General features: G+C 53.7%; 1 non-coding gene across 1 annotated transcript; it reads left to right on the top strand.

The window, feature by feature from the left end:
- The first annotated feature begins 22975 nt into the window (after window positions 1-22975).
- On the top strand, window positions 22976-23059 carry MIR9845-3 (microRNA mir-9845-3). The gene has a single exon (NR_128534.1). It is a non-coding gene; the product is annotated as a microRNA 9845-3 (primary transcript).
- Window positions 23060-24721: the final 1662 nt, after the last annotated feature.

Raw genomic sequence — 24721 nt, 5'->3', positions numbered from 1 at the left:
TACCCCCCAGAAGTGCAGTCAGTGTTTGTTGGTGGTTTGCGTGGTTCTATTTGTCTTTGGGTTCGTGCCACTCATAGGCCGAGGCTTTGAGCTGATATGCCCTGGACGTAGACGAGAGAAGCTGTTGTGATTTTTCGAAGGGCGACACTACCAGAGACATCGTGCAGAAACCCATCAGTACACTCGATAGCACTGGTAGGCGGAAGGCGTGTTGCTCCCAAGACTCTGATGTCCCTTCACACTAGGGTCTTCCATCCATTTCCTTTGCCAGCGCGGACTTGAGAAGTGGGAGGATTTGGTCCCCAGGAGATGGACTTCACGTGCCCTCACATAGGCATCCTTGGTGCCCCCACGTTCCCCATGCCGCTGGGCTTCCAATTGTAGATATGTCTTGGCACTCCTTTTGAGCAGAGACAGCCCTTGCCTCGGGGACATTCTGCATGGTTGAAGCAGCCCAGCAGGGCCCTGAGGGCACCAGGGATCTGCATCCCTGCTGACGCATCCCTGAGCTCTCCCCCATAGGTTCTTGGGAATCCTGGTGGTCCTTGACCTGGGGTGCCCTGTCAGGGTGCACCATCGGCTGCCGGCCACGAGGTTCCTCTGCCAAGTTGCAATGCTTTTCTCAAAATTCAGACTTCCCTGGGTGTCCGGAGTCTCGATGTCGATGTAGCCTCCTGTAAAGTCAGCCGTGGTGTGTGATGAGAGCCATGCTTCAACCTTTTGGTTTGCCTCTCTGCCTTCCTTCCCACTTTCTGTATTCCATTCGCCTTAACACCTTTTTCCATCCCTAATTTCCTCCCACGAAATCCCTCCTCCACAATGCGAGCCTTGCTGCTCACTTCCTGCATCTCCTTCACATCAGTATAGCTTTCTCACTACCTAGCTCTTATCATCAATCTCCTCTTCCTCCTCATCAATTAATAATTCTCTCTCCAGGGTTTTTCTTTGGGATGATAGCCAAGAAAAGCCAGGACGTTTTTGCGACTTCTGGAGACTCAGCAGGAATCTTGGACTGTGGTTTTCTCTGGCATGGAAGATACGATTTGGGTTCCTCTCTCAGGAAATGCGCAGGGGTTTTGGCTATTTTTTTAACCGGGTGTCCTCTTAGATCCATAGTCCTATTCCCTTCAGAAACACTAGCACGTGTGTTTACAATGGGGAAAAGTCTTTAGGCACCCGTGGTCCAGTGGAGCAGGAGAGCCTGAGGAATCGTCGTGGCCCCCATCCTGAAGCTGTCTTGGAACGGTTCAAAGGAAAGCAGGCTAATCCATAGCCCCCCAAAGCCACCATAAACAACCCAAGCCCAAAGAAGGGTTAAAGAACCTTGAGAAAACCACACCCATGGAAGGAATGTAAAGCAGAGCAGAGGAATGTGTGGAATGCAGACAGGGGTGAAACAATTAGGGTCCCATATGGAAAACGGGGAAAACCACAGGTTGGCCTGTGGAAATGCAGGAATCTGACAGAGGCGGGCAGAGAAGGTCTGGAATGCGGCCAGGTCTGAACCAGAGGGTGAGTCTCACGTGGCTAGCCGTGAAGACCATATGGCCTGCACTCCAAAGGCCTGGGAGACTCGGAGCTGAGCTGCCACTTGAAAGGGCCTTAGGTTGTCCTCCTTCCTCCCAGGTCCTCAAACTGGAGGGGAATTCTCAATGACTGTTAGATCTCCGACCTTGGGTGAAGTGAGGTCTGTGGTACGGCCCAGCAGTCCAGGTGATGGGCAACCCTGTGGGCAGGCTCTACAGGTACCTGAGGAATGCCCTGGAGTTTTGGGGGGTGGGGAATTTCCAGCAGCTCCGCTGATTTCCATACATCAGGGCGTGGTCACCTCAGCCTCTACCAGACCCCTGTCTCCAGGGAGAGCACAGTGGGCCAGCATTCTCCCGGGCAGCCGGTCGCTTCTTCTCGCTTCTCCGACTGACCTCGAAGCATGGATTCCTCCAGCACGTCCTGCACATCCAGCGGTAGGTTGACCTCTGCCTCTGAGCTGGGGGTTGCAAATCCCAGAGGCCGGGAGCCCTTCCCGCCTGTGCATTCTGCATCGATAGGGCCATGCCATTCATTAGGGCATATTCCGTGATTGGGCTGGCCTTTGGCCAGTGCTCAGTTGGCCTCAGGATGCAGACTCGCCTCAGAATGACACCCTTGCTCCATACCCAGGGGAGTTTCGCTCTGAGATGGAAGTGGATGTTGCCTCTTCCTAGAGAGGTGCCCACGCAGATCACGCATCAATGGGCGAAAGGTCCTAACAGGATTTCTCAGGGCCCATCCTCTCCTTTGCTGCTGGCCAACCTTTCCATTCAACCCAATGTATGTTCATGATGGCAGTGGACACATTTGGGGATTTGGAGTCGGAGTAGCCTTTGAATTGTGGTCTCTTGGCCTGGCTTGCCAACAACAGGTATGGAGATACACCCCAGTGGGTTTACTCCTCTCTTTCTTTCTCTTTACGTCTTGGGGAAGGTTTCCTTTGGAGTCTTGGGGATGTTGGGAGCATTTTGACCCCAGGTCACCTGGAGTCGACAGCACGTTCGTGGGAGCTCTTCTCCAAAGTTCAGGCCTTTCTGCATGACCGAACTCTGTGCACGCCTGGCCTTTGTATAACCCAGGGACGTCAAGGAATCTTGATGCCAGGACGGAGGGAAACATGTGTAGCTTATATCTCTCTTTCAAGGGTTTCAAGCTCCCTTGGAGTTTCCCCACACATAATCCCTCTCCATTTCTCTCTCTCCGTCTCTCGGTCCCTCCGTCTCTTTCTCAGTCTCTCTCTCTCTCAGTCTCTCTCTCTCTCTATGTCTATCTCTCTCTCTCCATTTCTCTGCTGGGACCCTGTGGGTCTCACTTTCTATAACTCCTTGGTTCACTCCCAACTCAGCCTTACGGTCTCAATTCCTTCTCCTCTTTGGCCACTTACGTCTACATGAATGGAACCGTAGACTTTGCACACTGGCCTTGACAGTGTAATATGCAGACTTGTGGTTGGTGTTGAAGTCGTCACCACTGCATGTGCTGAGGTCCGTCCTGATGGACACTTGCCCAGTTGCGTTGGATATTCACGTCGATCTGCTGGATGTCACTTTGTGCTGATGTATCATAAATATCCGGGACTTGGAAGCTCACCTGAAGCGAAGTTGGCTTTGCTTGTATCGGAAGCAAATTCTGCGAGACACAGCATCCTGGAACACAGGAAGTGGTCTTTGACGGCCTTTGCTTTGGGGGCTGTGGGGTAAGCGCTTCGCAAGGGGACCCGCCATGGGGCCGTCAGTTGCATGCGAATCACCAAGGAAGAATTCCTGTGTGCCGGCCGGACAGAAGGGAGACCGATCCAGGGGGATTCCTCTGCTTCTGTGTGCTTTGACAGGTCTTGACTAGGAGAGCCCACACTGAGGCCATGTGGCTGAGAACAGACAACGTGTTGTTAGTGACAGGTCTTGACTAGGAGAGCCCACACTGAGGCCATGTGGCTGAGAACAGACAACGTGTTGTTAGTGGGCACTTCGGGAAGAGAGGCCGTTGGTGGCTTGCAGCGTGGCATAACGCAGGAAGCTATGGATTTCGTGGATGCAACGATGTGCTGGAATCCACACGTCCGCTGGCCCTCACAGACTTTTCCCTTGGGGTGGTGTGAACCCGCGGCCCTTTCTTCCATTCTTGTCCACCACCACTAGGGCCTGAAACCAGATCGGCCCGGGGTCCTTTGTGTGCAGGCACGCCCCCCTGGGTCTCACTGTGGCCCAGCCACAGCACGAGGCAGCATAATCAGGGTGTCTCGAGCTGGTGAGTCATTTTGCAAGGAGTCCCGGCAGGGCTTCCTTCCAAACGGGTGCTGTGGTGTCGGCACCGCCGAGAAGCTTTCCTTTTCTACCCCCCAGAAGTGCAGTCAGTGTTTGTTGGTGGTTTGCGTGGTTCTATTTGTCTTTGGGTTCGTGCCACTCATAGGCCGAGGCTTTGAGCTGATATGCCCTGGACGTAGACGAGAGAAGCTGTTGTGATTTTTCGAAGGGCGACACTACCAGAGACATCGTGCAGAAACCCATCAGTACACTCGATAGCACTGGTAGGCGGAAGGCGTGTTGCTCCCAAGACTCTGATGTCCCTTCACACTAGGGTCTTCCATCCATTTCCTTTGCCAGCGCGGACTTGAGAAGTGGGAGGATTTGGTCCCCAGGAGATGGACTTCACGTGCCCTCACATAGGCATCCTTGGTGCCCCCACGTTCCCCATGCCGCTGGGCTTCCAATTGTAGATATGTCTTGGCACTCCTTTTGAGCAGAGACAGCCCTTGCCTCGGGGACATTCTGCATGGTTGAAGCAGCCCAGCAGGGCCCTGAGGGCACCAGGGATCTGCATCCCTGCTGACGCATCCCTGAGCTCTCCCCCATAGGTTCTTGGGAATCCTGGTGGTCCTTGACCTGGGGTGCCCTGTCAGGGTGCACCATCGGCTGCCGGCCACGAGGTTCCTCTGCCAAGTTGCAATGCTTTTCTCAAAATTCAGACTTCCCTGGGTGTCCGGAGTCTCGATGTCGATGTAGCCTCCTGTAAAGTCAGCCGTGGTGTGTGATGAGAGCCATGCTTCAACCTTTTGGTTTGCCTCTCTGCCTTCCTTCCCACTTTCTGTATTCCATTCGCCTTAACACCTTTTTCCATCCCTAATTTCCTCCCACGAAATCCCTCCTCCACAATGCGAGCCTTGCTGCTCACTTCCTGCATCTCCTTCACATCAGTATAGCTTTCTCACTACCTAGCTCTTATCATCAATCTCCTCTTCCTCCTCATCAATTAATAATTCTCTCTCCAGGGTTTTTCTTTGGGATGATAGCCAAGAAAAGCCAGGACGTTTTTGCGACTTCTGGAGACTCAGCAGGAATCTTGGACTGTGGTTTTCTCTGGCATGGAAGATACGATTTGGGTTCCTCTCTCAGGAAATGCGCAGGGGTTTTGGCTATTTTTTTAACCGGGTGTCCTCTTAGATCCATAGTCCTATTCCCTTCAGAAACACTAGCACGTGTGTTTACAATGGGGAAAAGTCTTTAGGCACCCGTGGTCCAGTGGAGCAGGAGAGCCTGAGGAATCGTCGTGGCCCCCATCCTGAAGCTGTCTTGGAACGGTTCAAAGGAAAGCAGGCTAATCCATAGCCCCCCAAAGCCACCATAAACAACCCAAGCCCAAAGAAGGGTTAAAGAACCTTGAGAAAACCACACCCATGGAAGGAATGTAAAGCAGAGCAGAGGAATGGGTGGAATGCAGACAGGGGTGAAACAATTAGGGTCCCATATGGAAAACGGGGAAAACCACAGGTTGGCCTGTGGAAATGCAGGAATCTGACAGAGGCGGGCAGAGAAGGTCTGGAATGCGGCCAGGTCTGAACCAGAGGGTGAGTCTCACGTGGCTAGCCGTGAAGACCATATGGCCTGCACTCCAAAGGCCTGGGAGACTCGGAGCTGAGCTGCCACTTGAAAGGGCCTTAGGTTGTCCTCCTTCCTCCCAGGTCCTCAAACTGGAGGGGAATTCTCAATGACTGTTAGATCTCCGACCTTGGGTGAAGTGAGGTCTGTGGTACGGCCCAGCAGTCCAGGTGATGGGCAACCCTGTGGGCAGGCTCTACAGGTACCTGAGGAATGCCCTGGAGTTTTGGGGGGTGGGGAATTTCCAGCAGCTCCGCTGATTTCCATACATCAGTGCGTGGTCACCTCAGCCTCTACCAGACCCCTGTCTCCAGGGAGAGCACAGTGGGCCAGCATTCTCCCGGGCAGCCGGTCGCTTCTTCTCGCTTCTCCGACTGACCTCGAAGCATGGATTCCTCCAGCACGTCCTGCACATCCAGCGGTAGGTTGACCTCTGCCTCTGAGCTGGGGGTTGCAAATCCCAGAGGCCGGGAGCCCTTCCCGCCTGTGCATTCTGCATCGATAGGGCCATGCCATTCATTAGGGCATATTCCGTGATTGGGCTGGCCTTTGGCCAGTGCTCAGTTGGCCTCAGGATGCAGACTCGCCTCAGAATGACACCCTTGCTCCATACCCAGGGGAGTTTCGCTCTGAGATGGAAGTGGATGTTGCCTCTTCCTAGAGAGGTGCCCACGCAGATCACGCATCAATGGGCGAAAGGTCCTAACAGGATTTCTCAGGGCCCATCCTCTCCTTTGCTGCTGGCCAACCTTTCCATTCAACCCAATGTATGTTCATGATGGCAGTGGACACATTTGGGGATTTGGAGTCGGAGTAGCCTTTGAATTGTGGTCTCTTGGCCTGGCTTGCCAACAACAGGTATGGAGATACACCCCAGTGGGTTTACTCCTCTCTTTCTTTCTCTTTACGTCTTGGGGAAGGTTTCCTTTGGAGTCTTGGGGATGTTGGGAGCATTTTGACCCCAGGTCACCTGGAGTCGACAGCACGTTCGTGGGAGCTCTTCTCCAAAGTTCAGGCCTTTCTGCATGACCGAACTCTGTGCACGCCTGGCCTTTGTATAACCCAGGGACGTCAAGGAATCTTGATGCCAGGACGGAGGGAAACATGTGTAGCTTATATCTCTCTTTCAAGGGTTTCAAGCTCCCTTGGAGTTTCCCCACACATAATCCCTCTCCATTTCTCTCTCTCCGTCTCTCGGTCCCTCCGTCTCTTTCTCAGTCTCTCTCTCTCTCAGTCTCTCTCTCTCTCTATGTCTATCTCTCTCTCTCCATTTCTCTGCTGGGACCCTGTGGGTCTCACTTTCTATAACTCCTTGGTTCACTCCCAACTCAGCCTTACGGTCTCAATTCCTTCTCCTCTTTGGCCACTTACGTCTACATGAATGGAACCGTAGACTTTGCACACTGGCCTTGACAGTGTAATATGCAGACTTGTGGTTGGTGTTGAAGTCGTCACCACTGCATGTGCTGAGGTCCGTCCTGATGGACACTTGCCCAGTTGCGTTGGATATTCACGTCGATCTGCTGGATGTCACTTTGTGCTGATGTATCATAAATATCCGGGACTTGGAAGCTCACCTGAAGCGAAGTTGGCTTTGCTTGTATCGGAAGCAAATTCTGCGAGACACAGCATCCTGGAACACAGGAAGTGGTCTTTGACGGCCTTTGCTTTGGGGGCTGTGGGGTAAGCGCTTCGCAAGGGGACCCGCCATGGGGCCGTCAGTTGCATGCGAATCACCAAGGAAGAATTCCTGTGTGCCGGCCGGACAGAAGGGAGACCGATCCAGGGGGATTCCTCTGCTTCTGTGTGCTTTGACAGGTCTTGACTAGGAGAGCCCACACTGAGGCCATGTGGCTGAGAACAGACAACGTGTTGTTAGTGACAGGTCTTGACTAGGAGAGCCCACACTGAGGCCATGTGGCTGAGAACAGACAACGTGTTGTTAGTGGGCACTTCGGGAAGAGAGGCCGTTGGTGGCTTGCAGCGTGGCATAACGCAGGAAGCTATGGATTTCGTGGATGCAACGATGTGCTGGAATCCACACGTCCGCTGGCCCTCACAGACTTTTCCCTTGGGGTGGTGTGAACCCGCGGCCCTTTCTTCCATTCTTGTCCACCACCACTAGGGCCTGAAACCAGATCGGCCCGGGGTCCTTTGTGTGCAGGCACGCCCCCCTGGGTCTCACTGTGGCCCAGCCACAGCACGAGGCAGCATAATCAGGGTGTCTCGAGCTGGTGAGTCATTTTGCAAGGAGTCCCGGCAGGGCTTCCTTCCAAACGGGTGCTGTGGTGTCGGCACCGCCGAGAAGCTTTCCTTTTCTACCCCCCAGAAGTGCAGTCAGTGTTTGTTGGTGGTTTGCGTGGTTCTATTTGTCTTTGGGTTCGTGCCACTCATAGGCCGAGGCTTTGAGCTGATATGCCCTGGACGTAGACGAGAGAAGCTGTTGTGATTTTTCGAAGGGCGACACTACCAGAGACATCGTGCAGAAACCCATCAGTACACTCGATAGCACTGGTAGGCGGAAGGCGTGTTGCTCCCAAGACTCTGATGTCCCTTCACACTAGGGTCTTCCATCCATTTCCTTTGCCAGCGCGGACTTGAGAAGTGGGAGGATTTGGTCCCCAGGAGATGGACTTCACGTGCCCTCACATAGGCATCCTTGGTGCCCCCACGTTCCCCATGCCGCTGGGCTTCCAATTGTAGATATGTCTTGGCACTCCTTTTGAGCAGAGACAGCCCTTGCCTCGGGGACATTCTGCATGGTTGAAGCAGCCCAGCAGGGCCCTGAGGGCACCAGGGATCTGCATCCCTGCTGACGCATCCCTGAGCTCTCCCCCATAGGTTCTTGGGAATCCTGGTGGTCCTTGACCTGGGGTGCCCTGTCAGGGTGCACCATCGGCTGCCGGCCACGAGGTTCCTCTGCCAAGTTGCAATGCTTTTCTCAAAATTCAGACTTCCCTGGGTGTCCGGAGTCTCGATGTCGATGTAGCCTCCTGTAAAGTCAGCCGTGGTGTGTGATGAGAGCCATGCTTCAACCTTTTGGTTTGCCTCTCTGCCTTCCTTCCCACTTTCTGTATTCCATTCGCCTTAACACCTTTTTCCATCCCTAATTTCCTCCCACGAAATCCCTCCTCCACAATGCGAGCCTTGCTGCTCACTTCCTGCATCTCCTTCACATCAGTATAGCTTTCTCACTACCTAGCTCTTATCATCAATCTCCTCTTCCTCCTCATCAATTAATAATTCTCTCTCCAGGGTTTTTCTTTGGGATGATAGCCAAGAAAAGCCAGGACGTTTTTGCGACTTCTGGAGACTCAGCAGGAATCTTGGACTGTGGTTTTCTCTGGCATGGAAGATACGATTTGGGTTCCTCTCTCAGGAAATGCGCAGGGGTTTTGGCTATTTTTTTAACCGGGTGTCCTCTTAGATCCATAGTCCTATTCCCTTCAGAAACACTAGCACGTGTGTTTACAATGGGGAAAAGTCTTTAGGCACCCGTGGTCCAGTGGAGCAGGAGAGCCTGAGGAATCGTCGTGGCCCCCATCCTGAAGCTGTCTTGGAACGGTTCAAAGGAAAGCAGGCTAATCCATAGCCCCCCAAAGCCACCATAAACAACCCAAGCCCAAAGAAGGGTTAAAGAACCTTGAGAAAACCACACCCATGGAAGGAATGTAAAGCAGAGCAGAGGAATGGGTGGAATGCAGACAGGGGTGAAACAATTAGGGTCCCATATGGAAAACGGGGAAAACCACAGGTTGGCCTGTGGAAATGCAGGAATCTGACAGAGGCGGGCAGAGAAGGTCTGGAATGCGGCCAGGTCTGAACCAGAGGGTGAGTCTCACGTGGCTAGCCGTGAAGACCATATGGCCTGCACTCCAAAGGCCTGGGAGACTCGGAGCTGAGCTGCCACTTGAAAGGGCCTTAGGTTGTCCTCCTTCCTCCCAGGTCCTCAAACTGGAGGGGAATTCTCAATGACTGTTAGATCTCCGACCTTGGGTGAAGTGAGGTCTGTGGTACGGCCCAGCAGTCCAGGTGATGGGCAACCCTGTGGGCAGGCTCTACAGGTACCTGAGGAATGCCCTGGAGTTTTGGGGGGTGGGGAATTTCCAGCAGCTCCGCTGATTTCCATACATCAGTGCGTGGTCACCTCAGCCTCTACCAGACCCCTGTCTCCAGGGAGAGCACAGTGGGCCAGCATTCTCCCGGGCAGCCGGTCGCTTCTTCTCGCTTCTCCGACTGACCTCGAAGCATGGATTCCTCCAGCACGTCCTGCACATCCAGCGGTAGGTTGACCTCTGCCTCTGAGCTGGGGGTTGCAAATCCCAGAGGCCGGGAGCCCTTCCCGCCTGTGCATCCTGCATCGATAGGGCCATGCCATTCATTAGGGCATATTCCGTGATTGGGCTGGCCTTTGGCCAGTGCTCAGTTGGCCTCAGGATGCAGACTCGCCTCAGAATGACACCCTTGCTCCATACCCAGGGGAGTTTCGCTCTGAGATGGAAGTGGATGATGCCTCTTCCTAGAGAGGTGCCCACGCAGATCACGCATCAATGGGCGAAAGGTCCTAACAGGATTTCTCAGGGCCCATCCTCTCCTTTGCTGCTGGCCAACCTTTCCATTCAACCCAATGTATGTTCATGATGGCAGTGGACACATTTGGGGATTTGGAGTCGGAGTAGCCTTTGAATTGTGGTCTCTTGGCCTGGCTTGCCAACAACAGGTATGGAGATACACCCCAGTGGGTTTACTCCTCTCTTTCTTTCTCTTTACGTCTTGGGGAAGGTTTCCTTTGGAGTCTTGGGGATGTTGGGAGCATTTTGACCCCAGGTCACCTGGAGTCGACAGCACGTTCGTGGGAGCTCTTCTCCAAAGTTCAGGCCTTTCTGCATGACCGAACTCTGTGCACGCCTGGCCTTTGTATAACCCAGGGACGTCAAGGAATCTTGATGCCAGGACGGAGGGAAACATGTGGAGCTTATATCTCTCTTTCAAGGGTTTCAAGCTCCCTTGGAGTTTCCCCACACATAATCCCTCTCCATTTCTCTCTCTCCGTCTCTCGGTCCCTCCGTCTCTTTCTCAGTCTCTCTCTCTCTCAGTCTCTCTCTCTCTCTATGTCTATCTCTCTCTCTCCATTTCTCTGCTGGGACCCTGTGGGTCTCACTTTCTATAACTCCTTGGTTCACTCCCAACTCAGCCTTATGGTCTCAATTCCTTCTCCTCTTTGGCCACTTACGTCTACATGAATGGAACCGTAGACTTTGCACACTGGCCTTGACAGTGTAATATGCAGACTTGTGGTTGGTGTTGAAGTCGTCATCACTGCATGTGCTGAGGTCCGTCCTGATGGACACTTGCCCAGTTGCGTTGGATACTCACGTCGATCTGCTGGATGTCACTTTGTGCTGATGTATCATAAATATCCGGGACTTGGAAGCTCACCTGAAGCGAAGTTGGCTTTGCTTGTATCGGAAGCAAATTCTGCGAGACACAGCATCCTGGAACACAGGAAGTGGTCTTTGACGGCCTTTGCTTTGGGGGCTGTGGGGTAAGCGCTTCGCAAGGGGACCCGCCATGGGGCCGTCAGTTGCATGCGAATCACCAAGGAAGAATTCCTGTGTGCCGGCCGGACAGAAGGGAGACCGATCCAGGGGGATTCCTCTGCTTCTGTGTGCTTTGACAGGTCTTGACTAGGAGAGCCCACACTGAGGCCATGTGGCTGAGAACAGACAACGTGTTGTTAGTGACAGGTCTTGACTAGGAGAGCCCACACTGAGGCCATGTGGCTGAGAACAGACAACGTGTTGTTAGTGGGCACTTCGGGAAGAGAGGCCGTTGGTGGCTTGCAGCGTGGCATAACACAGGAAGCTATGGATTTCGTGGATGCAACGATGTGCTGGAATCCACACGTCCGCTGGCCCTCACAGACTTTTCCCTTGGGGTGGTGTGAACCCGCGGCCCTTTCTTCCATTCTTGTCCACCACCACTAGGGCCTGAACCCAGATCGGCCCGGGGTCCTTTGTGTGCAGGCACGCCCCCCTGGGTCTCACTGTGGCCCAGCCACAGCACGAGGCAGCATAATCAGGGTGTCTCGAGCTGGTGAGTCATTTTGCAAGGAGTCCCGGCAGGGCTTCCTTCCAAACGGGTGCTGTGGTGTCGGCACCGCCGAGAAGCTTTCCTTTTCTACCCCCCAGAAGTGCAGTCAGTGTTTGTTGGTGGTTTGCGTGGTTCTATTTGTCTTTGGGTTCGTGCCACTCATAGGCCGAGGCTTTGAGCTGATATGCCCTGGACGTAGACGAGAGAAGCTGTTGTGATTTTTCGAAGGGCGACACTACCAGAGACATCGTGCAGAAACCCATCAGTACACTCGATAGCACTGGTAGGCGGAAGGCGTGTTGCTCCCAAGACTCTGATGTCCCTTCACACTAGGGTCTTCCATCCATTTCCTTTGCCAGCGCGGACTTGAGAAGTGGGAGGATTTGGTCCCCAGGAGATGGACTTCACGTGCCCTCACATAGGCATCCTTGGTGCCCCCACGTTCCCCATGCCGCTGGGCTTCCAATTGTAGATATGTCTTGGCACTCCTTTTGAGCAGAGACAGCCCTTGCCTCGGGGACATTCTGCATGGTTGAAGCAGCCCAGCAGGGCCCTGAGGGCACCAGGGATCTGCATCCCTGCTGACGCATCCCTGAGCTCTCCCCCATAGGTTCTTGGGAATCCTGGTGGTCCTTGACCTGGGGTGCCCTGTCAGGGTGCACCATCGGCTGCCGGCCACGAGGTTCCTCTGCCAAGTTGCAATGCTTTTCTCAAAATTCAGACTTCCCTGGGTGTCCGGAGTCTCGATGTCGATGTAGCCTCCTGTAAAGTCAGCCGTGGTGTGTGATGAGAGCCATGCTTCAACCTTTTGGTTTGCCTCTCTGCCTTCCTTCCCACTTTCTGTATTCCATTCGCCTTAACACCTTTTTCCATCCCTAATTTCCTCCCACGAAATCCCTCCTCCACAATGCGAGCCTTGCTGCTCACTTCCTGCATCTCCTTCACATCAGTATAGCTTTCTCACTACCTAGCTCTTATCATCAATCTCCTCTTCCTCCTCATCAATTAATAATTCTCTCTCCAGGGTTTTTCTTTGGGATGATAGCCAAGAAAAGCCAGGACGTTTTTGCGACTTCTGGAGACTCAGCAGGAATCTTGGACTGTGGTTTTCTCTGGCATGGAAGATACGATTTGGGTTCCTCTCTCAGGAAATGCGCAGGGGTTTTGGCTATTTTTTTAACCGGGTGTCCTCTTAGATCCATAGTCCTATTCCCTTCAGAAACACTAGCACGTGTGTTTACAATGGGGAAAAGTCTTTAGGCACCCGTGGTCCAGTGGAGCAGGAGAGCCTGAGGAATCGTCGTGGCCCCCATCCTGAAGCTGTCTTGGAACGGTTCAAAGGAAAGCAGGCTAATCCATAGCCCCCCAAAGCCACCATAAACAACCCAAGCCCAAAGAAGGGTTAAAGAACCTTGAGAAAACCACACCCATGGAAGGAATGTAAAGCAGAGCAGAGGAATGGGTGGAATGCAGACAGGGGTGAAACAATTAGGGTCCCATATGGAAAACGGGGAAAACCACAGGTTGGCCTGTGGAAATGCAGGAATCTGACAGAGGCGGGCAGAGAAGGTCTGGAATGATGCCAGGTCTGAACCAGAGGGTGAGTCTCACGTGGCTAGCCGTGAAGACCATATGGCCTGCACTCCAAAGGCCTGGGAGACTCGGAGCTGAGCTGCCACTTGAAAGGGCCTTAGGTTGTCCTCCTTCCTCCCAGGTCCTCAAACTGGAGGGGAATTCTCAATGACTGTTAGATCTCCGACCTTGGGTGAAGTGAGGTCTGTGGTACGGCCCAGCAGTCCAGGTGATGGGCAACCCTGTGGGCAGGCTCTACAGGTACCTGAGGAATGCCCTGGAGTTTTGGGGGGTGGGGAATTTCCAGCAGCTCCGCTGATTTCCATACATCAGTGCGTGGTCACCTCAGCCTCTACCAGACCCCTGTCTCCAGGGAGAGCACAGTGGGCCAGCATTCTCCCGGGCAGCCGGTCGCTTCTTCTCGCTTCTCCGACTGACCTCGAAGCATGGATTCCTCCAGCACGTCCTGCACATCCAGCGGTAGGTTGACCTCTGCCTCTGAGCTGGGGGTTGCAAATCCCAGAGGCCGGGAGCCCTTCCCGCCTGTGCATTCTGCATCGATAGGGCCATGCCATTCATTAGGGCATATTCCGTGATTGGGCTGGCCTTTGGCCAGTGCTCAGTTGGCCTCAGGATGCAGACTCGCCTCAGAATGACACCCTTGCTCCATACCCAGGGGAGTTTCGCTCTGAGATGGAAGTGGATGTTGCCTCTTCCTAGAGAGGTGCCCACGCAGATCACGCATCAATGGGCGAAAGGTCCTAACAGGATTTCTCAGGGCCCATCCTCTCCTTTGCTGCTGGCCAACCTTTCCATTCAACCCAATGTATGTTCATGATGGCAGTGGACACATTTGGGGATTTGGAGTCGGAGTAGCCTTTGAATTGTGGTCTCTTGGCCTGGCTTGCCAACAACAGGTATGGAGATACACCCCAGTGGGTTTACTCCTCTCTTTCTTTCTCTTTACGTCTTGGGGAAGGAAGGTTTCCTTTGGAGTCTTGGGGATGTTGGGAGCATTTTGACCCCAGGTCACCTGGAGTCGACAGCACGTTCGTGGGAGCTCTTCTCCAAAGTTCAGGCCTTTCTGCATGACCGAACTCTGTGCACGCCTGGCCTTTGTATAACCCAGGGACGTCAAGGAATCTTGATGCCAGGACGGAGGGAAACATGTGGAGCTTATATCTCTCTTTCAAGGGTTTCAAGCTCCCTTGGAGTTTCCCCACACATAATCCCTCTCCATTTCTCTCTCTCCGTCTCTCGGTCCCTCCGTCTCTTTCTCAGTCTCTCTCTCTCTCTCAGTCTCTCTCTCTCTCTATGTCTATCTCTCTCTCTCCATTTCTCTGCTGGGACCCTGTGGGTCTCACTTTCTATAACTCCTTGGTTCACTCCCAACTCAGCCTTATGGTCTCAATTCCTTCTCCTCTTTGGCCACTTACGTCTACATGAATGGAACCGTAGACTTTGCACACTGGCCTTGACAGTGTAATATGCAGACTTGTGGTTGGTGTTGAAGTCGTCATCACTGCATGTGCTGAGGTCCGTCCTGATGGACACTTGCCCAGTTGCGTTGGATATTCACGTCGATCTGCTGGATGTCACTTTGTGCTGATGTATCATAAATATCCGGGACTTGGAAGCTCACCTGAAGCGAAGTTGGCTTTGCTTGTATCGGAAGCAAATTCTGCGAGACACAGCATCCTGGAACACAGGAAGTGGTCTTTGACGGCCTTTGCTTTGGGGGCTGTGGGGTAAGCGCTTCGCAAGGGGACCCGCCATGGGGCCGTCAGTTGCATGCGAATCACCAAGGAAGAATTCCTGTGTGCCGGCCGGACAGAAGGGAGACCGATCCAGGGGGATTCCTCTGCTTCTGTGTGCTTTGACAGGTCTTAACTAGGAGAGCCCACACTGAGGCCATGTGGCTGAGAACAGACAACGTGTTGTTAGTGACAGGTCTTGACTAGGAGAGCCCACACTGAGGCCATGTGGCTGAGAACAGACAACGTGTTGTTAGTGGGCACTTCAGGAAGAGAGGCCGTTGGTGGCTTGCAGCGTGGCATAACGCAGGAAGCTATGGATTTCGTGGATGCAACGATGTGCTGGAATCCACACGTCCGCTGGCCCTCACAGACTTTTCCCTTGGGGTGGTGTGAACCCGCGGCCCTTTCTTCCATTCTTGTCCACCACCACTAGGGCCTGAAACCAGATCGGCCCGGGGTCCTTTGTGTGCAGGCACGCCCCCCTGGGTCTCACTGTGGCCCAGCCACAGCACGAGGCAGCATAATCAGGGTGTCTCGAGCTGCTGAGTCATTTTGCGAGGAGTCCCGGCAGGGCTTCCTTCCAAACGGGTGCTGTGGTGTCGGCACCGCCGAGAAGCTTTCCTTTTCTACCCCCCAGAAGTGCAGTCAGTGTTTGTTGGTGGTTTGCGTGGTTCTATTTGTCTTTGGGTTCGTGCCACTCATAGGCCGAGGCTTTGAGCTGATATGCCCTGGACGTAGACGAGAGAAGCTGGTGTGATTTTTCGAAGGGCGACACTACCAGAGACATCGTGCAGAAACCCATCAGTACACTCGATAACACTGGTAGGCGGAAGGCGTGTTGCTCCCAAGACTCTGATGTCCCTTCACACTAGGGTCTTCCATCCATTTCCTTTGCCAGCGTGGACTTGAGAAGTGGGAGGATTTGGTCCCCAGGAGATGGACTTCACGTGCCCTCACATAGGCATCCTTGGTGCCCCCACGTTCCCCATGCCGCTGGGCTTCCAATTGTAGATATGTCTTGGCACTCCTTTTGAGCAGAGACAGCCCTTGCCTCGGGGACATTCTGCATGGTTGAAGCAGCCCAGCAGGGCCCTGAGGGCACCAGGGATCTGCATCCCTGCTGACGCATCCCTGAGCTCTCCCCCATAGGTTCTTGGGAATCCTGGTGGTCCTTGACCTGGGGTGCCCTGTCAGGGTGCACCATCGGCTGCAGGCCACGAGGTTCCTCTGCCACGATGCAATGCTTTTCTCAAAATTCAGACTTCCCTGGGTGTCCGGAGTCTCGATGTCGATGTAGCCTCCTGTAAAGTCAGCCGTGGTGTGTGATGAGAGCCATGCTTCAACCTTTTGGTTTGCCTCTCTGCCTTCCTTCCCACTTTCTCTATTCCATTCGCCTTAACACCTTTTTCCATCCCTAATTTCCTCCCACGAAATCCCTCCTCCACAATGCGAGCCTTGCTGCTCACTTCCTGCATCTCCTTCACATCAGTATAGCTTTCTCACTACCTAGCTCTTATCATCAATCTCCTCTTCCTCCTCATCAATTAATAATTCTCTCTCCAGGGTTTTTCTTTGGGATGATAGCCAAGAAAAGCCAGGACGTTTTTGCGACTTCTGGAGACTCAGCAGGAATCTTGGACTGTGGTTTTCTCTGGCATGGAAGATACGATTTGGGTTCCTCTCTCAGGAAATGCGCAGGGGTTTTGGCTATTTTTTTAACCGGGTGTCCTCTTAGATCCATAGTCCTATTCCCTTCAGAAACACTAGCACGTGTGTTTACAATGGGGAAAAGTCTTTAGGCACCCGTGGTCCAGTGGAGCAGGAGAGCCTGAGGAATCGTCGTGGCCCCCATCCTGAAGCTGTCTTGGAACGGTTCAAAGGAAAGCAGGTTAATCCATAGCCCCCCAAAGCCACCATAAACAACCCAAGCCCAAAGAAGGGTTAAAGAACCTTGAGAAAACCACACCCATGGAAGGAATGTAAAGCAGAGCAGAGGAATGGGTGGAATGCAGACAGGGGTGAAACAATTAGGGTCCCATATGTAAAACGGGGAAAACCACAGGTTGGCCTGTGGAAATGCAGGAATCTGACAGAGGCGGGCAGAGAAGGTCTGGAATGATGCCAGGTCTGAACCAGAGGGTGAGTCTCACGTGGCTAGCCGTGAAGACCATATGGCCTGCACTCCAAAGGCCTGGGAGACTCGGAGCTGAGCTGCCACTTGAAAGGGCCTTAGGTTGTCCTCCTTCCTCCCAGGTCCTCAAACTGGAGGGGAATTCTCAATGACTGTTAGATCTCCGACCTTGCGTGAAGTGAGGTCTGTGGTACGGCCCAGCAGTCCAGGTGATGGGCAACCCTGTGGGCAGGCTCTACAGGTACCTGAGGAATGCCCTGGAGTTTTGGGGGGTGGGGAATTTCCAGCAGCTCCGCTGATTTCCATACATCAGGGCGTGGCCACCTCAGCCTCTACCAGACCCCTGTCTCCAGGGAGAGCACAGTGGGCCAGCATTCTCCCGGCCAGCCGGTCGCTTCTTCTCGCTTCTCCGACTGACCTCGAAGCATGGATTCCTCCAGCACGTCCTGCACATCCAGCGGTAGGTTGACCTCTGCCTCTGAGCTGGGGGTTGCAAATCCCAGAGGCCGGGAGCCCTTCCCGCCTGTGCATCCTGCATCGATAGGGCCATGCCGTTCATTAGGGCATATTCCGTGATTGGGCTGGCCTTTGGCCAGTGCTCAGTTGGCCTCAGGATGCAGACTCGCCTCAGAATGACACCCTTGCTCCATACCCAGGGGAGTTTCGCTCTGGGATGGAAGTGGATGTTGCCTCTTCCTAGAGAGGTGCCCACGCAGATCACGCATCAATGGGCGAAAGGTCCTAACAGGATTTCTCAGGGCCCATCCTCTCCTTTGCTGCTGGCCAACCTTTCCATTCAACCCAATGTATGTTCATGATGGCAGTGGACACATTTGGGGATTTGGAGTCGGAGTAGCCTTTGAATTGTGGTCTCTTGGCCTGGCTTGCCAACAACAGGTATGGAGATACACCCCAGTGGGTTTACTCCTCTCTTTCTTTCTCTTTACGTCTTGGGGAAGGTTTCCTTTGGAGTCTTGGGGATGTTGGGAGCATTTTGACCCCAGGTCACCTGGAGTCGACAGCACGTTCGTGGGAGCTCTTCTCCAAAGTTCAGGCCTTTCTGCATGACCGAACTCTGTGCACGCCTGGCCTTTGTATAACCCAGGGACGTCAAGGAATCTTGATGCCAGGACGGAGGGAAACATGTGGAGCTTATATCTCTCTTTCAAGGGTTTCAAGCTCCCTTGGAGTTTCCCCACACATAATCCCTCTCCATTTCTCTCTCTCCGTCTCTCGGTCCCTCCGTCTCTTTCTCAGTCTCTCTCTCTCTCAGTCTCTCTCTCTCTCTATGTCTATCTCTCTCTCTCCATTTCTCTGCTGGGACCCTGTGGGTCTCACTTTCTATAACTCCTTGGTTCACTCCCAACTCAGCCTTACGGTCTCAATTCCTTCTCCTCTTTGGCCACTTACGTCTACATGAATGGAACCGTAGACTTTGCACACTGGCCTTGACAGTGTAATATGCAGACTTGTGGTTGGTGTTGAAGTCATCATCACTGCATGTGCTGAGGTCCGTCCTGATGGACACTTGCCCAGTTGCGTTGGATACTCACGTCGATCTGCTGGATGTCACTTTGTGCTGATGTATCATAAATATCCGGGACTTGGAAGCTCACCTGAAGCGAAGTTGGCTTTGCTTGTATCGGAAGCAAATTCTGCGAGACACAGCATCCTGGAACACAGGAAGTGGTCTTTGACGGCCTTTGCTTTGGGGGCTGTGGGGTAAGCGCTTCGCAAGGGGACCCGCCATGGGGCCGTCAGTTGCATGCGAATCACCAAGGAAGAATTCCTGTGTGCCGGCCGGACAGAAGGGAGACCGATCCAGGGGGATTCCTCTGCTTCTGTGTGCTTTGACAGGTCTTGACTAGGAGAGCCCACACTGAGGCCATGTGGCTGAGAACAGACAACGTGTTGTTAGTGACAGGTCTTGACTAGGAGAGCCCACACTGAGGCCATGTGGCTGAGAACAGACAACGTGTTGTTAGTGGGCACTTCGGGAAGAGAGGCCGTTGGTGGCTTGCAGCGTGGCATAACGCAGGAAGCTATGGATTTCGTGGATGCAACGATGTGCTGGAATCCACACGTCCGCTGGCCCTCACAGACTTTTCCCTTGGGGTGGTGTGAACCCGCGGCCCTTTCTTCCATTCTTGTCCACCACCACTAGGGCCTGAACCCAGATCGGCCCGGGGTCCTTTGTGTGCAGGCACGCCCCCCTGGGTCTCACTGTGGCCCAGCCACAGCACGAGGCAGCATAATCAGGGTGTCTCGAGCTGCTGAGTCATTTTGCGAGGAGTCCCGGCAGGGCTTCCTTCCAAACGGGTGCTGTGGTGTCGGCACCGCTGAGAAGCTTTCCTTTTCTACCCCCCAGAAGTGCAGTCAGTGTTTGTTGGTGGTTTGCCTGGTTCTATTTGTCTTTGGGTTCGTGCCACTCATAGGCCGAGGCTTTGAGCTGATATGCCCTGGACGTAGGCGAGAGAGGCTGGTGTAATTTTCTGAAAGGCCACACTGCCGGAGACATCGTGCACAAACCCATCAGTACCCTCGACAGGACTGGTAGGCGGAAGGCGTGTTGCTCCCAAGACTCCGATGTCCCTTCACACTAGTGTCTACCATCCATTTCCTTTGCCAGCGTGGCCTTGGGAAGTGGGGGATTTGGGCCCCAGGAGATGGACTTCACGTGCCCTCACATAGGCATCCTTGGTGCCCCCACGTTCCCCATGCCGCTGGGCTTCCGATGGTACAGATGTCTTGGCACCCCCTTTGCGCAGAGACAGCCCTTGCCTCGGGGACCTTCTCCATGGTTGAAGCAGCCCAACATGGCCCTGTGGGCACCAGGGATCGGCATCCCTGCTGACGCATCCCTGAGCTCTCCCCCATAGGTCCTTGGGAATCCTGGTGGTCCTTGACCTGGGGTGCCCTGTCAGGGTGCACCATCGGCTGCAGGCCACGAGGTTCCTCTGCCAAGTTGCAGTGCTTTTCTCTAAATGCAGATATCACTGGGTGTCCGGAGTCTCAATGGCGATGTAGCCTCCTGAAAAGTCAGACGTGGTTTGTGACGAGAGCCATGCTTCAACCCCTTGGTTTGCCTCTCTGCCTTCCTTCCCACTTTCTGTCTTCCATTGGCCTAACACCTTTCTCCATCCGTAACTTCCTCAAAGAAATCCCTCCTCCACAAGGCGATCCTTGCTGCTCACCTCCTGCATCTCCTTCACATCAGTATAGCTTTCTCACTATCTAGCTCTTATCATCAATGTCCTCTTCCTCCTCATCAATTGAGAATTCTCTCTCCAGGGTTTATCTTTGGGATGATAGTCAAGAAAAGCCGGGACGTATTGGAGGCTTCTGGAGACTCAGCCGGAATCCTGGACCGTGGTTTTATCCGGGGAGGAAGATACGATTTGGGGTCCTCTCTCAGGAAATGCTCAGGGTTTTTGGCTATTTTTTTAACCGGGTGTCCTCCTAGTTCCATAGTCCTATTCCCATCGGAAACAATAGCACCTGTGTTTACAATGCGGAAACGTCTTTAGGCACCCGTTGTCCAGTGGAGCAGAAGAGCCTGAGGAATCGTCGTGGCGCCTAAAATGAAGCTGTGTTTGAACGGTTCAAAAGAAAGCAGGCTAATCCTTAGCCACCCAAAGCCATCCAAAGCCACCCAAGCCCAAAGAAGGGTTAAAGAACCTTGAGAAAACCACACCCATGGAAGGAATGTAAAGCAGAGCAGAGGAATGGGTGGAATGCAGACAGGGGTGAAACACTTAGGGTCCCATATGGAAAACGGGGAAAACAACAGGTTGGCCTGTGGAAATGCAGGAATCTGACAGAGGCGGGCAGAAAAGTTCTGGAATGCGGCAAGGTCTGAACCAGATGTTCAGTCTTCCATGGCTTGCTGTGAAGACCATATGGCCTGCACTCCAAAGGCCTGGGAGACTCGGGGCTAGGCTGCCATTTGAAAGGGCCTTAGGTTGTCCTCCTTCCTCCCAGGTCCTCAAAATGGAGGGGAATTCTCAATGACTGTTAGATCTCCGACCTTGGGTGAAGTGCGGTCCGTGGTACGGCCCAGCCCTCCAGGTGATGGGCAACACTATGGGCAGGCTCTACACGTACTTGAGGAGTGCCCTGGAGTTTTTGGGGGTGGGGAATTTCCAGCAGCTCCGCTGATTTCCATACATCAGGGCGTGGCCACCTCAGCCTCTACCAGACCCCTGTCTCCAGGGAGAGCACAGTGGGCCAGCATTCTCCCGGGCAGCCGGTCGGTTCTTCTCGCTTCTCCGACTGACCTCGAAGCATGGATTCCTCCAGCACGTCCTGCACATCCAGCGGTAGGTTGACCTCTGCCTCTGAGCTGGGGGTTGCAAATCCCAGAGGCCGGGAGCCCTTCCCGCCTGTGCATCCTGCATCGATAGGGCCATGCCGTTCATTAGGGCATATTCCGTGATTGGGCTGGCCTTTGGCCAGTGCTCAGTTGGCCTCAGGATGCAGACTCGCCTCAGAATGACACCCTTGCTCCATACCCAGGGGAGTTTCGCTCTGGGATGGAAGTGGATGTTGCCTCTTCCTAGAGAGGTGCCCACGCAGATCACGCATCAATGGGCGAAAGGTCCTAACAGGATTTCTCAGGGCCCATCCTCTCCTTTGCTGCTGGCCAACCTTTCCATTCAACCCAATGTATGTTCATGATGGCAGTGGACACATTTGGGGATTTGGAGTCGGAGTAGCCTTTGAATTGTGGTCTCTTGGCCTGGCTTGCCAACAACAGGTATGGAGATACACCCCAGTGGGTTTACTCCTCTCTTTCTTTCTCTTTACGTCTTGGGGAAGGTTTCCTTTGGAGTCTTGGGGATGTTGGGAGCATTTTGACCCCAGGTCACCTGGAGTCGACAGCACGTTCGTGGGAGCTCTTCTCCAAAGTTCAGGCCTTTCTGCATGACCGAACTCTGTGCACGCCTGGCCTTTGTATAACCCAGGGACGTCAAGGAATCTTGATGCCAGGACGGAGGGAAACATGTGGAGCTTATATCTCTCTTTCAAGGGTTTCAAGCTCCCTTGGAGTTTCCCCACACATAATCCCTCTCCATTTCTCTCTCTCCGTCTCTCGGTCCCTCCGTCTCTTTCTCAGTCTCTCTCTCTCTCAGTCTCTCTCTCTCTCTATGTCTATCTCTCTCTCTCCATTTCTCTGCTGGGACCCTGTGGGTCTCACTTTCTATAACTCCTTGGTTCACTCCCAACTCAGCCTTACGGTCTCAATTCCTTCTCCTCTTTGGCCACTTACGTCTACATGAATGGAACCGTAGACTTTGCACACTGGCCTTGACAGTGTAATATGCAGACTTGTGGTTGGTGTTGAAGTCGTCACCACTGCATGTGCTGAGGTCCGTCCTGATGGACACATGCCCAGTTGCGTTGGATACTCACGTCGATCTGCTGGATGTCACTTTGTGCTGATGTATCATAAATATCCGGGACTTGGAAGCTCACCTGAAGCGAAGTTGGCTTTGCTTGTATCGGAAGCAAATTCTGCGAGACACAGCACCCTGGAACACAGGAAGTGGTCTTTGACGGCCTTTGCTTTGGGGGCTGTGGGGTAAGCGCTTCGCAAGGGGACCCGCCATGGGGCCGTCAGTTGCATGCGAATCACCAAGGAAGAATTCCTGTGTGCCGGCCGGACAGAAGGGAGACCGATCCAGGGGGATTCCTCTGCTTCTGTGTGCTTTGACAGGTCTTGACTAGGAGAGCCCACACTGAGGCCATGTGGCTGAGAACAGACAACGTGTTGTTAGTGACAGGTCTTGACTAGGAGAGCCCACACTGAGGCCATGTGGCTGAGAACAGACAACGTGTTGTTAGTGGGCACTTCGGGAAGAGAGGCCGTTGGTGGCTTGCAGCGTGGCATAACGCAGGAAGCTATGGATTTCGTGGATGCAACGATGTGCTGGAATCCACACGTCCGCTGGCCCTCACAGACTTTTCCCTTGGGGTGGTGTGAACCCGCGGCCCTTTCTTCCATTCTTGTCCACCACCACTAGGGCCTGAACCCAGATCGGCCCGGGGTCCTTTGTGTGCAGGCACGCCCCCCTGGGTCTCACTGTGGCCAGGCCACAGCACGAGACAGCATAATCAGGGTGTCTCGAGCTGGTGAGTCATTTTGCGAGGAGTCCCGGCAGGGCTTCCTTCCAAACGGGTGCTGTGGTGTCGGCACCGCTGAGAAGCTTTCCTTTTCTACGCCCCAGAAGTGCAGTCAGTGTTTGTTGGTGGTTTGCCTGGTTCTATTTGTCTTTGGGTTCGTGCCACTCATAGGCCGAGGCTTTGAGCTGATATGCCCTGGACGTAGGCGAGAGAGGCTGGTGTAATTTTCTGAAAGGCCACACTGCCGGAGACATCGTGCACAAACCCATCAGTACCCTCGACAGGACTGGTAGGCGGAAGGCGTGTTGCTCCCAAGACTCCGATGTCCCTTCACACTAGTGTCTACCATCCATTTCCTTTGCCAGCGTGGCCTTGGGAAGTGGGGGATTTGGGCCCCAGGAGATGGACTTCACGTGCCCTCACATAGGCATCCTTGGTGCCCCCACGTTCCCCATGCCGCTGGGCTTCCGATGGTACAGATGTCTTGGCACCCCCTTTGCGCAGAGACAGCCCTTGCCTCGGGGACCTTCTCCATGGTTGAAGCAGCCCAACATGGCCCTGTGGGCACCAGGGATCGGCATCCCTGCTGACGCATCCCTGAGCTCTCCCCCATAGGTCCTTGGGAATCCTGGTGGTCCTTGACCTGGGGTGCCCTGTCAGGGTGCACCATCGGCTGCAGGCCACGAGGTTCCTCTGCCAAGTTGCAGTGCTTTTCTCTAAATGCAGATATCACTGGGTGTCCGGAGTCTCAATGGCGATGTAGCCTCCTGAAAAGTCAGACGTGGTTTGTGACGAGAGCCATGCTTCAACCCCTTGGTTTGCCTCTCTGCCTTCCTTCCCACTTTCTGTCTTCCATTGGCCTAACACCTTTCTCCATCCGTAACTTCCTCAAAGAAATCCCTCCTCCACAAGGCGATCCTTGCTGCTCACCTCCTGCATCTCCTTCACATCAGTATAGCTTTCTCACTATCTAGCTCTTATCATCAATGTCCTCTTCCTCCTCATCAATTGAGAATTCTCTCTCCAGGGTTTATCTTTGGGATGATAGTCAAGAAAAGCCGGGACGTATTGGAGGCTTCTGGAGACTCAGCCGGAATCCTGGACCGTGGTTTTATCCGGGGAGGAAGATACGATTTGGGGTCCTCTCTCAGGAAATGCTCAGGGTTTTTGGCTATTTTTTTAACCGGGTGTCCTCCTAGTTCCATAGTCCTATTCCCATCGGAAACAATAGCACCTGTGTTTACAATGCGGAAACGTCTTTAGGCACCCGTTGTCCAGTGGAGCAGAAGAGCCTGAGGAATCGTCGTGGCGCCTAAAATGAAGCTGTGTTTGAACGGTTCAAAAGAAAGCAGGCTAATCCTTAGCCACCCAAAGCCATCCAAAGCCACCCAAGCCCAAAGAAGGGTTAAAGAACCTTGAGAAAACCACACCCATGGAAGGAATGTAAAGCAGAGCAGAGGAATGGGTGGAATGCAGACAGGGGTGAAACACTTAGGGTCCCATATGGAAAACGGGGAAAACAACAGGTTGGCCTGTGGAAATGCAGGAATCTGACAGAGGCGGGCAGAAAAGTTCTGGAATGCGGCAAGGTCTGAACCAGATGTTCAGTCTTCCATGGCTTGCTGTGAAGACCATATGGC

Source organism: Sus scrofa, chromosome 10 (assembly GCF_054392235.1).
Source record: "Sus scrofa isolate SSC_HxYL_T2T_F1_AM1 chromosome 10, Sscrofa_HxYL_maternal_Yorkshire_Landrace_v2.0, whole genome shotgun sequence".
In the NCBI taxonomy this organism is placed as follows: Eukaryota; Metazoa; Chordata; class Mammalia; order Artiodactyla; family Suidae; genus Sus; species Sus scrofa.
The sequence above is the reverse complement of the archived record's forward strand: the minus strand, read 5'-3'. Positions and strand labels throughout refer to the sequence as shown.